Here is a 12,723-nt window from a genome sequence, read left to right on the forward strand (position 1 = left end):
TTGCTTTCACAAAGTCTCATCATTGCATTTTCTTTAAAAACATATTATACCAGAAGAACTAAGCAACTGAACAATAATAGAAATATTTTGTTTTATTAATAAATGCACAAAATTTTCATTTTGCAATTAAAAGCATCTTTAGGGGTGGCTAGGTGGCGCAGTGGATAGAGCACCTGCCCTGGAGTCAGGAGTACATGAGTACAAGTCTGGCCTACGACATTTAATAATTGTCTAGCCTTGTGGCCTTGGGCAAGCCACTTAATCCCATTGCCTTGCAAAAAAAACTAAAAAAAAAAAAGGATCTTTAAGAGGTCATCAACATCTCCACCTCATTCCAGAATGCAATTCTCTCTACAACAAATCAAACAACCTCCAGTGAGAAGGACATCCCACTTCTCCAGTGAATCCATCATCCCATTAAGATTTCAGGCAAGTCTTTGCTGATTCAAACCCATATTTGCTTCATTTCAACTTCCACTCCAATGGAACTAGTAAAATTTTTAATTTATATAATAGTCCTTCAAATTTTTGGAAATCGACATCAGATGGTCTGGGTTTTTCTTTGGTATTATTAGACATAATAAAAAGTCAACAGTCCTAGAATATACATGTGATAGACCTAGAGCTTGCTAAGTCCTCAGAGTTCATTGGATCCACCTCAAATATTTTGTAGATGAGGAAACTTAAAACAGTAAGTTCAAGGGACCTGCTCAAGGTGATACAGTTGCAAGTCTCAGAGGCAGTATTTGAATTTATGTCCTTTATCTCCAGAATCTATGCCACTATGTCACAAATGTATACTGGATAACTGGAGAATATAAAGATATTTAAGAGAGGCTATGTAGAGATATTGAAGTGATGCAGTAGATAGAATATTAGTCCTGGAGCCAAGAGAACCTGAGTTCAAATTCAGCCTCATTTACTAACCTATGTGACCTTGAGTAAGTCACTTGACCCCAATTGAAGAAAGAGAAAAGAGAAAGAAAGAGAGAGGATATCTGAACTCTAGATGTTTTAAATTCAGTAATGGAGTTAAATGCTCCTAAAATATGTACAATACAAAGCTTATATATGATGTATGTCACATTAGTAACAGGTTGCACAATGGATGGATTGCTGGACCAGTCAGGAAGACTTGAGTTCATAACTGCCCTCAGACATATTATCTATACGACCCTTGGCAAGTCATTTAGCTTCTACTTGCCCCAATTTCCTCATCTTAAAAATGAAGCTAATACTAGCACTTACCTCTCAAGATTGTTGTGGGAATCAGATAAAAATAATGACTATGACAAGTTTAGCACAATGTCTAGCATATGATAAAAGTAGTGAATTCTATTTAAACATTAGCTATTATTGTTGATAATAATAACTATTATTATCATTACTATGAGTATTCAAAGGAAGAGCTTACAATGGACTTGGACTATCAGATCTATGAACAGGAAAAAAGTGCCTAACCAAAAAGGAATAGAGAAGATGACTGAAAATAAAATGGATAATTAAAATTTTTTTGAAATAACTTTGCACAAATAATAAATAAATCTAAGATTAAAAGGAAGACAACCAGAGGAAAATCTTTGCAGCAATTTTCTTCTATAAAAATTTCATTTCCAAGCTATATCAGGAACTGGTTTAAATTTAAAATAATTCATTCCCCAATTGATAAATGTTCTATGGCTATGAACAAATAGTACTCTTGAGAAGAAATCCTGGCAATCAATAGACATGAAAAAAGCATTGATCTGGGTCTTGAAAAATAAAATTTTATTAATGGGAATGGAAGGAAGGTAGTTTAGAGAAAAGATATAGTATGTGCAAAGAGAGGTAAGAAAGTACATGTGTTTTCATATAATTGGGTCATAGTGAAGGAAATTGATTAATAACTGTTAGTTAAATCAAATTGCATTGAATTTGGCTAGAGATAAAGGTTAATCTAAAGTAAGGGTTATTAATCTTGGATGAGCCAAAGACCACCAAGGCAGGCATGCTTGGATAAATTTCAAGCTTTCTTTAAATTTGGAAACAGGATGAAAAAAATATGTATACATACATATGTATATGTATATGTATACATGTGTCTATATGCATATATGTGTATATATTCATATATATATATACACATCCTCATTTTAATCAGCCTTTGATTGTATCATAACCATTTCTTCCATTTATAAATATAAGTAAAAACATTCTGAGAAGAGGTCTATAATTTTCTTCATAGTTTCAGAAATTGATAACTAAAAACAAACAAACCAATAACCCAACTGGATATAAGAAATGAAATAATAGCAGATAAGAATAAGCCTGAAAAGACATATTAGACCAGATTAAACAGGACCTTCAATGACAGACAAAGGAGTGTAGACTTCATCTGTTAAATTATGAGTAGGTAAACCTTGAAGGATTTTGAATAAAAAGGATTGAATAGATGAGTGATTATTAAGATTGTTATGAAAGAGATTAATGGGGCAATTGAGATCAGAAAGGATTGAAGATAGTGATACCAGTTGGGAGTCATGGGATTATAACTTCAGAGATAAATGAAGTTGTAGAGGTCATCTAGTTGGATCTATTGTAATAACGTAGGTTAAAAGTAGCAAAGGTTTCAACCAAGCAGCTGTGATGTATTAGAGCGATTCCCAACCCCCATCCCCACCCCCACCCCCGACTTGGAATCAGAATACAATCTCAGTCAAGTTACTTTTCCATTTAGACTCATTTTCCCTATCTGCCAGGTAAAGGGGATTAGATTACCTTAATCCATAATGTATCTTCCAGGTCTCATTTTATCAGGACAGTGAATGAGAACTTGAAGAGAAATCTGCTTATTTCACTTTCTCAAATTTTTCTTATTGGAACTCAGCAAAGAAATATTATTGAAGCTGAAAGTCCACTTTTGCTCTTTCAGAGTCTAGTTTTGCAACCTTTGAAAAAAGTAAAATGTTTCATAAATTTCATATGAACTCATTAACTTCAACAGTGAAGGTGTGGAAGGCTACATGCTTACTTTTCCTGGCCAAGTGGGTTGCATATAATAAAACACCTATCTCTTTGGGGACTTGAATTTAGCAAGCCATCTGCCAGAAAAAAATTAAAGAGGACAGCATTACTCATGAGGGAAGACTTGGGTCTGACTCACAAGACTAAACAGTACTGAAAATGATCTATATTTCTTTTTCTTTCAACAAAGTTAAAGTTTCCATTCTTATAAAAATGTTATATGCCTAAAGGTCAAACCTTTTAAATAGGTTTCTGTGTTGTGGCATCAAAAAATAGGCTAATAAGAGTACTAAAGGGATTATTCAAGAGATGTAACCCCATTTTCTCTGATCTACCCTACATTCCAGCACTTAGAGACTTTATGTATTTCATGTATATCAACCCCTAGTTGTTCGCATTCATTCCTCACAGATAGGACTCCTTCCTTGGCACAGTTGCTGCCTAGAACAATCATGTGAATGCAACGCATGCAGGTACATGCTTCAAAGACAGCTTTGGTGAAAAACCTAAAAGAACGTGCTGGACACTTGGAAAAGATAAGCATAACTGGCACAGCTGTCAGCTCTCTCCATTTTCATTTCTTATATACAGTACCGCAATGTAGGACATCTAATAATAAGCGTCCTCTCCTCGCAAATGACAGATGGGCTTTTTTCCCCGAACACTTTTTGACTGTCCAAGTTATTACATAATTTTCAACTTTTTTTAAATAGATGAAATTTTGTAGTTTTCATCCTTTTTTGGTCCCCTCCTCCCACAATTCCAGGACATCTCATTGTTTTCCTAAACAACATAAGGATAGATCTCTAAAAGGAAGTCACAAACTGATCTAAGTAAAATTAATAGCACAAGGACAAAAAAATGTCTTACACAATAACAGAATTCCAGATTTGGAACTGGACAGGTTCTTGGAGTTATATATATACCATAGATCATATTTTGTAGTTTAAAAACAAGTCTTTTAGAGATGAAATGAATTGTTCTAAGCTTCTAAATGACCAAGACAGGACTCAAACACAGGTCCTCTGACTCCAAATATAGTCTTCTTCAACTATAAAAATTTATTTTCCAAATGTAGAGCACTTTGTGGGTCCAATGCTCATAATTTGATATGGCACTGGAATGATCTTAAAGATCTTATAATGCAATGCTCTCATTTTAGAGATGAAAAAATTGAAGTCCATTGAAAGCAAGTTACTGCTCCAAGGTCCCAAAGAGGTAAACATCAGAGGTTTAATTTGAATCAAGGTCTTTACTCCAGGGTCAGTGTTCTCTCTACTTATATCTTGTTTGATGCATACGAGTTAGATGGGATAGTTACTAAAATTTCCAAATTACAGATGATGAAACTGAGGTCCAGAGAAGTCAAGGGACTTTTATTGCTCTTTGATTAGGAGCATAAGAGATGATTTGGGTAAAATAGAATTATTTGACTATTTTTATATTTCTATTTTCTCTTTCAAGGAGAATAAATCTACAGACTAGAAAAGATAAAAACAAAATTGTTTAATATAGTATTTGAATCCTGGATAACAATGGAAATGGTAAAAGAATTGTTGCTGGGCATCAAAAAACCATATTCCATGGTACTAAAAAAAAAAGATAGATATGATGATCTTTACTGCCCTCATTTTCAGTAAAAGGAAGATAGTGGACTCTATAAAGCTAGTGAATTTTGGGGTGGCTAGGTGGTGCAGTGGATAAAGCACTGGCACTGGAATCAGGAGTACCTGGGTTCAAATCTGCTCTCAGACACTTAATAGTCACCTAGCTGTGTGGCCTTGGGCAAGCCACTTAACCCCATCTGCCTTGCAAAAACCTAAAAAAAAAAAACCTAGTGAGTTTGAATTTGATTCCTTAAAATATACTAGAGTAATTAAATTAAATTAAAAATAAAGTAAAATAAATATTATGTACTTTTCTTTATTAAAATGATAAGTCAATTCAAACAATATCAATATTGCAATATTGAAGCAATAGCAAATTATTAAAAATAAAAAAACCTCTTGGTTCAGGAAATTGCTTAGAAATTGATATATTTCTAACTTGTTTAAGGTTGCTATAATACATGGGCAAGGTATGATCCTAATCATGGACCACAGAATGGCCACTAATAAGAGGAAATGTTTTTCAAGGTTAATTATTGCTTGCTGTATCACCTATGCCAATGGTGGCACTCTTTGGCATTCCTGTGAAAGTTTAAATCTTTTGCTTCTTTTTTATATCCCCACCATTTACCATAGTGCCCAGCTTATGGTAGGTCGTTAATAAATATTCATGGAATTGAACTGTGTATAAGTAATTTGGATGCAGTTGTTATTACCCAGTGAAGGAAGTTTAATGAGTTTGCCCAAAATGAAATAAAACCATGCTACACCTCTCTAGACTAGAGGCTCTAGAGAGGGATTCAAGGAAAGAATAATGCAAAGAATTGTGTGAAGGACCTATTAAATTCTATATTTGGGGGAAATGGAGTTCTTGGGGTTTTTTTCACTAAAATATTGAACTCATAGCTACTAGTCAAAATTATGTAGGCTAGCAAAAACAGTCAAAAGATCCAGTTTTCTTCTGCTTGAGAGGCAGCATAGTAGAGGGAGCTGAATTTAAAACCAGGAAGACCTAGGTCAAGTCCTGCCCCTTACACATACTACCTGTCTGACCCTGAGCGAGTCACTTAATTTCTCCATTCTCTAGGTCAGGGTTTCAACCACAAGAATAAACAGTTCAAAATGCAATCTGGATCTATCTAACAAACTATATGAATAAAAATACAATAAAACAGATAACTTACAATTTAAAACTAAGTCAATATGGAGCCTAGAGGGATACTCGTGATGGATTAGTGACCCCTGTTTCTGAGTGAGTTTGACATCACTATTAGAAGAAACTCTCTAAAATTATAAATTACAGAGATAGTGCTGAAGTGTTCATGTCTTTATCCTTTGGAATTTATCACCCTAAACACCTTCAGTGTCCTTTCAAATATTAGTTTCCCCATTGTAAAATCCTGTAAACCTTGATAACTGAGACTGATTTGGGTTTCAGTTTTGTGGGGATATTTTGTTTGTTTCATTTTATTTGTTTTGGTATTCCCACTATTTAGTTCTGTGTCTGTCACATAGAAAGTTCAGAATAAATATTTTTTGACTGAACTGACTTGGTAAAGATTTCCTTTCTCTGAAGTTCCCTTTATTGATGAAATCACAAGATCAATATCTATATTCCAACCTAGACTCATAATGAAAGGGAAGTTAGAAAATAGCATTCAAGCCATTAGCCATTCTCATTTCTAATTCAACCTAAACCATGTTATCTAAGAATATTTATTATCTTCTCTTATGCTAAATTGAAAACATTGAGTGTCAAAGAGTGTTGAATAATTTAAGAAGATTATGTCAAGGTCTTTGTAGAATTTTTCTAATTCATCTTCTGCAACTGATATTCACACTTAAGCCTCAAATATAAAATTGATATTTTTTTGATGCCGAAGAAGAGGACAATGATAGGATATAACCAAGTATTCCAAGAAATTGTCCTTAATGATGCAAGTTTCTGTTTTCCTGATCTATTGCTGTAGTATTTATTTCAGTATTTTCTAGACATATGGTTTTGTTTTTGTGAGTATTTCCCTTAATAGTACAGATTATAAGCCTACTCACTTATAAAGAATTGTTCAGGATTTGTTTTGGAAAAAATTAGTTCTCATCATTTTAAATATATTTAGACTGATTATTAAATAATATATAAAATCAGATGCTAAGCTCTAATTAAATGTTTTATATCTCATGGTGCCTTAGAATAGAATTGTAAAAGTTATGCAAAAAATGTTAATTGAGTTTGACATGACTAAGTGAACCTATGCTGGTTTTTGGTAATCACTGCTTCACTACTTGAAGGCTCACAAAAACTGTGTTTGATAGCCTCATTCTTAATTTTTGCCTATATCAAAGCTAAACTCACTGGATTATATAGTTTATGAAATCATAATTTTTCCAATCTTCATTGTTGATTGATGTTAAAAAAAAGCCTAGAAGTCTTCAGAACTGGCAACTTGAGGTGTGAATAAATGGTCTTTCTCAAATTTCTCCAAGGTTTTTCTTTTTTCTTTTACTTTCAAAGTACAAGTCTGCTCATCTTTTATTATTTTTATTTTTGCTATTTTTTAGTATTATCATTTTTCATTGTTTATTTGTTACTAATTTTAATTGTGTTCATTATTATTGTTATTTTACTACTCAAAACTTTTCATTCAGGGAAAATTAGGTGATGAGAAGAATGCATAAAGCACTCATCTGGATTCAGGAGAATTCAAATCTGATCTCAGTAGCTTTTTTTGTGACCCAAGGAAAGTTACTTAACCTCAATTTGCCTCAAGTTTCTCATCTGCAAAAATTAGAATTACAATAATGCCTCTCTCTTAGAGTGGCTATGAGAATCAAATGAGATAATAATTGAAAAATGCTTAGCATAGTGTTTGGAACAAAATAAACAAATTGTAAATTTTAGCTGCTTGTATTAATTATTAATAATTAGTTTCCTATTTCCCAAAGTCCTTTGAGTGATACTTAGTTTTTCATATTTTCTTCTATACTTTTGCAATCTTCTGCCACATTCATTCCCTCCTATTCACACTTCATTCAAGTCTTTTTACTTATTTTTCTACAAAATAATATCAGTGATTTCCTTCTGTGATTTTGCTCATTCCTTTCCTTTCTCCCAAAATGAATTTTTTTGTCTACCTCCAACTCTTGAAATATTAATTTTTTTTTTCCAAAATCTACTTCAAATGCTACTTGTTCCATGAGATCACCATATAGTAATGCCTTTTGCCAAATCATAAGTGCTTCCTTTACGACCATCTAGAACTTAACCTCTTTCTTTACTATGGGCTAATTATTTGTTAGTCTTAGTTATCCTATTAGTTAATAGGATAGGGAAAGCATTTAATTCGTAATTTGATTTCTTCACAATGTTTCATAGTTTATTTATCTTTTTTTTAGGTTTCTGCAAGGCAAATGGGGTTAAGTGGCTTGCCCAAGGCCAGGAAGCTATGTAATTATTAAGTGTCTGAGACCACATTTGAACCCAGGTACTCCTGACTCCAAGGCCGGTGCTTTATCCACTACGCCACCTAGCTGCCCCACTACGCCACCTAGCCGCCCCTGTTTCATAGTTTAAATAAATGTTGAAATTATGAAAAAAAGTGAGGATTTCAGTGGACTGAAGAGCTAGTTGTGCAAAATGGGAGCCAATAGACAGTATCTCCACTTTCTAGCTCTTTTCAGTTCTTCCTCCCCCACCCCGTTTGAATGTAAGAACATGGTGGCGGGGCTATCATTCTTACTTGTATATGCATCCCTGGTACTACATTTGGGAAAAGAAAGAAATAAGGATGTATTAACATGCTTAATGTTATCCAGGAACTGTGACAAGTAAGAATTTACAAATATCTTATTTGATTCTCACCCTATTAGGTAGATTATATTATAATTCACATTTTAAAATTCAGAAAGAACATTGCCCCAGGAGTCAGGAGGGCTTGGGTTCAAATCTGCTTTCAGACACTTGACATTGCTACTGGTGGAATCCTGGGCAAGTCATTTAATCTAAATTGCCCAAAATCAAAACAAAATAATAATACAAATAGACAAAGGTTTTGAGTAGCAAAATAACCATAATAATGAACATAACTAAATAACTTCTTGTCCAGGGTCACATAGGAATTGTCCAAAGGAAGGGCAAAAAAAAGGAACTTTGAGCTTTCTGATTCTAGCAGTGCAAAAGAATTAATGTGTTTTGGATGCCTTATCTTAGGACAGACACTGACATCTGTGAGATTCTGTGAATAAAATAGTCCTCTTTCTCAAAATGTTGATCTTGTCTGGTAATTGAATTGAACTTGGTCTTTAAGATTAAATACAATTTCTAAGTATTTCTTTCAGATAAGTTTTTGGATGTTTTAAATGTTCCCTCTTAAAAACAAAATGAGTCGTGAGAGCAAAACAATTATCTGGTGATTCCAGTCCAAGTCCCTGAATTTACTTTCTACCTTTGACAGATGTGTAGCAAAGTTAAATAGGGAATTAAGGCAATTATTAAGATAATAAAAGCAAAAAATGTTACTTCTGTCTCAATTACTGACCTATTTTCGGTGAAAGGTTCCCCCCCCCTTCTCCTTTCTATAATTAGGCAGATAACTGCCCTTACTCATCATTTGACTTCACTAATGAAATTGGGTTTTAAGTTACTAAATTATTGGAATAATTGTCTCAATTATTCAGATAATTGCCTTGAATCCTGATTATTTTGGGTATGAGAAATTTTTTTACTTTCTTTGCTTCTTTAAAAAAGAGTATGGAAAATGGTTATTGCAAATGTATTGATCTGACACTCAGATTTTTCAGTAAAACATTAGCTATCAGTGAATTGTGACATTATGAAAATATTGTGTATGATTGCAACATTGTTCTTACATTCTGTCTCTAAGGGGAATGCAAAACTTGAAGTAAATCTTTGTCAGAACAGTTATTTGAATAGTGATTATTGTTATCTCATTGTATTTCTAGTTTAAATTTAAAATGTTCATCACTGATTATAATTTTAAATGAAAGAAATAACATTTTTAAGCTTTAAATGGCCTGTTTCATTTTAATTTAAATATACAAAATGTTCACAAAGAAAGATTTAGTGAGGAGGAAAATGTGGGGAAAGTGTCCTAAATACATTTTAATGTAGATAATTATGCATGAATAGTAAAGCACAATTTGAATGTTTTACTTTGTGATACTGAATATACGCATTTGGTATTCCATTTATACTGAAAAATAAAATAGTTATTATAACATTAGTTCCAACTTATGAAAATTAGTATACAGTACAGTAAACAGAAAACTTCAATCTACCATCTAGTTAACAGGACAGTAATGATCATTGATAAGGAAAAATGTAAGACTTTTAATACTTAACATTTTAAATGTTCCTTCTCCCAATTGAAGAAAATCAAAAATTAAATTATTGACATGAATAATTATTGGCACAAAGGAAGAAAACTATTTGCATATTGCTATCCTGAATACACACACACACACACACACACACACACACAAACACATACATATATATATATATATATATATACATACATATATATATATATGGGGGGTATATGTGTATATGCATTGTATCTGTCATTTAATAACCTGTGCAATATATTCTTCCTCTGACCAAAAGAGACAGTCTTGCTCTGTTTCTTAGCCCAGTTTACCCCTTTTCTGGAACTCTACATATTTAATCTTCTATTTTAGTCAAGGAATCTATAATTTCTTAGCTCATTAGTACTGTCCTGCTAGAGTAGGACTATAAAAGAACTAAACTGCTCTGATTTCAGAGCTCCCATTAACTCCCTACCTAAACAGGCCACCCTCATCCCATAGGTGTCTGAGTTCCTAGAAGCATGAACTCACAAGACCTAAAGAGACCTTCATGTACCTAGGAAGAGTCTCTCCTCTACCCCCTAGACTAGAACAATTGTCAAACTGCAATAGAAATGGAACCAATTAAATAGTACATAAGGATCCCTTGGGCAGTTTGTAGAATTAGAAAATCCCAAATCATCAAATCTATATTCTATACTATTTTTTTATTAAATATTTTGCAGCTACATTTTAATCTGATTTTTCCTTCACTTTGGAGTATTATCAAACCTCTGGACTAGAACATCTTTAACTCCCTATGCCTATTGTGGTCTTCAGAGTTTTATTGCCAACAATCTCTGAAAATATTTCTGGTTTAATCTTTTCTCAGTCCCATCTGTGATCTACTTTTAGAAATGCCGGAGCAAACTCCAGTGTTAGTGAGTTCAGTTGCCTGTCTTACATTCGTGGAGTCATTACTTGTTCTGGTTTTAGGAGTGTTAGTAGACTCTCCCAAGCCAATTCTCTTTTTTTTCTTTTAGTGTCTCCACTTAAGCTATTAGATAGTCCTCAACTCCTCTCATATGGTCCATGAGAGCAAAACTATTTTCATAATAATATCAAGATTTTTTTAAACCTTTTTTTCTCTCATTCTTTCTTGAACGTAAAGGGGAGTTTCCCAGAAGTTACATGATCTATAGATTAAAGATTTAACTACAAACATGAAAAATAAGTGGAGTGAATGTCTTACCTGGAGAATTATACTTTTTGACTTATAAATGAATTAATCTGTAAACGTGGCTGAACTTGCTCTCTTGCTTGTATTCATCTTGTATAAGCACATCAGAGAAAATCTTTTTATGTGAATTCTTGGCAACAAATACAAGTTTTGCTGAAATATTCAAAGTGTTGAATAATTTTTTTGAATTTCATAGTTTATTCTGGAACAACTGTGTTGACATTGCAATGATGAGGCAAAAGCAAGGATGGGTAAAACTTATGGTGCTTTAGCATAAATGAAACAGTACAAAGAGGTATTGTATTCTAATTGTCACAAACTAACAATAACAACAAAATGTCAGTTGCACTTAATGTCCAATGAAACAATAATCATATTTTTTCAAATGACTGATATATTATATATAGATATATAGATATATAACATTACAAAATCACACATGGGAAGAGATTCATTCAAAGTGCACAAGAAACCAATATATTCTAATGTAAGAGTATGAAAGGTTCATTGATATAGTTCCATATTCCAAACGGTGGCTAATCTTTAAGAAACATGCTGAAATTTGGTGTAGTATCTGAGAAGAATATCCATAGTTATCTGAAAAGAATATTAAAACAAACTTCTCTCATCCAACTAAATATATGTGAGTAATTGAATTATCTCCACATACTTCAATAAAAAACAAAGATATTGGGTATCAGTAAACTTGCTAGCCCAAGTACTAAGAATCAGCTTATTCCAAATCTCAGGCAGTAATATTTCTGAATCATAAGCAGTCGAAACTTTATTTGGTTCACAGATCATTTAAAGAATGATTTGCCTGGAAAGAACCTTGTGTATGTGTATGGTTTCTTTTTTGTTTGTTTTTGTTATTTACTATTGCTGCTACTGGAGCATGGTGAACATAAGTTAATGGTGAACATAAATGGCAGATAACCTCAATTTTTCTTCTCCCTCCCTTGTTTCTTCACTTTACATTGTTTAACCTCGAGTCATGCTGACTTTAAATTTGGTTTATTTAGTATAAATTCTTCTATGATGCATTTTGTAAATATAAAATGAGCAGATTTTTATTATATGCTAAATGAATGCTTGGTATAAAACTTTGGATAATAGGAAAAGATAAAAGGGAAGTCAAAGACATAGTTCTATAATTAGCCTATTGTGGAGCTCTCCTTTATCCTATGCCTCTTGGGGAAAAAATACACACACACACACACACACACACACACACACACACACACACACACACTCAAAATATATTACCAAAACCTGATTATTTGTAAGAGAAATAAGGAAAGTGTTCTTTATTTTTTATTAAATTATATTAGTGTTAATCTTTGAATATGATCAGAATTTACTTTCAGTTCTAACTATTAAAGTTAGTTTGGGCTTTTCTTTCACTTTTTTTCTTCCATCTCAGTTACTCAATATTAATCTTCCTTAAGCCATAGTAATATTCCTTTATATTTATTTCATTATTTTACTTTATATTTACATATTGCATATTACTAATATATTATATATATATATAACTTTATATTTATATCACAAATCTTTCAATCATTA

The sequence above is a fragment of the Macrotis lagotis genome, chromosome 2 (genome assembly GCF_037893015.1).
Source record: "Macrotis lagotis isolate mMagLag1 chromosome 2, bilby.v1.9.chrom.fasta, whole genome shotgun sequence".
NCBI lineage: Eukaryota > Metazoa > Chordata > Mammalia > Peramelemorphia > Peramelidae > Macrotis > Macrotis lagotis.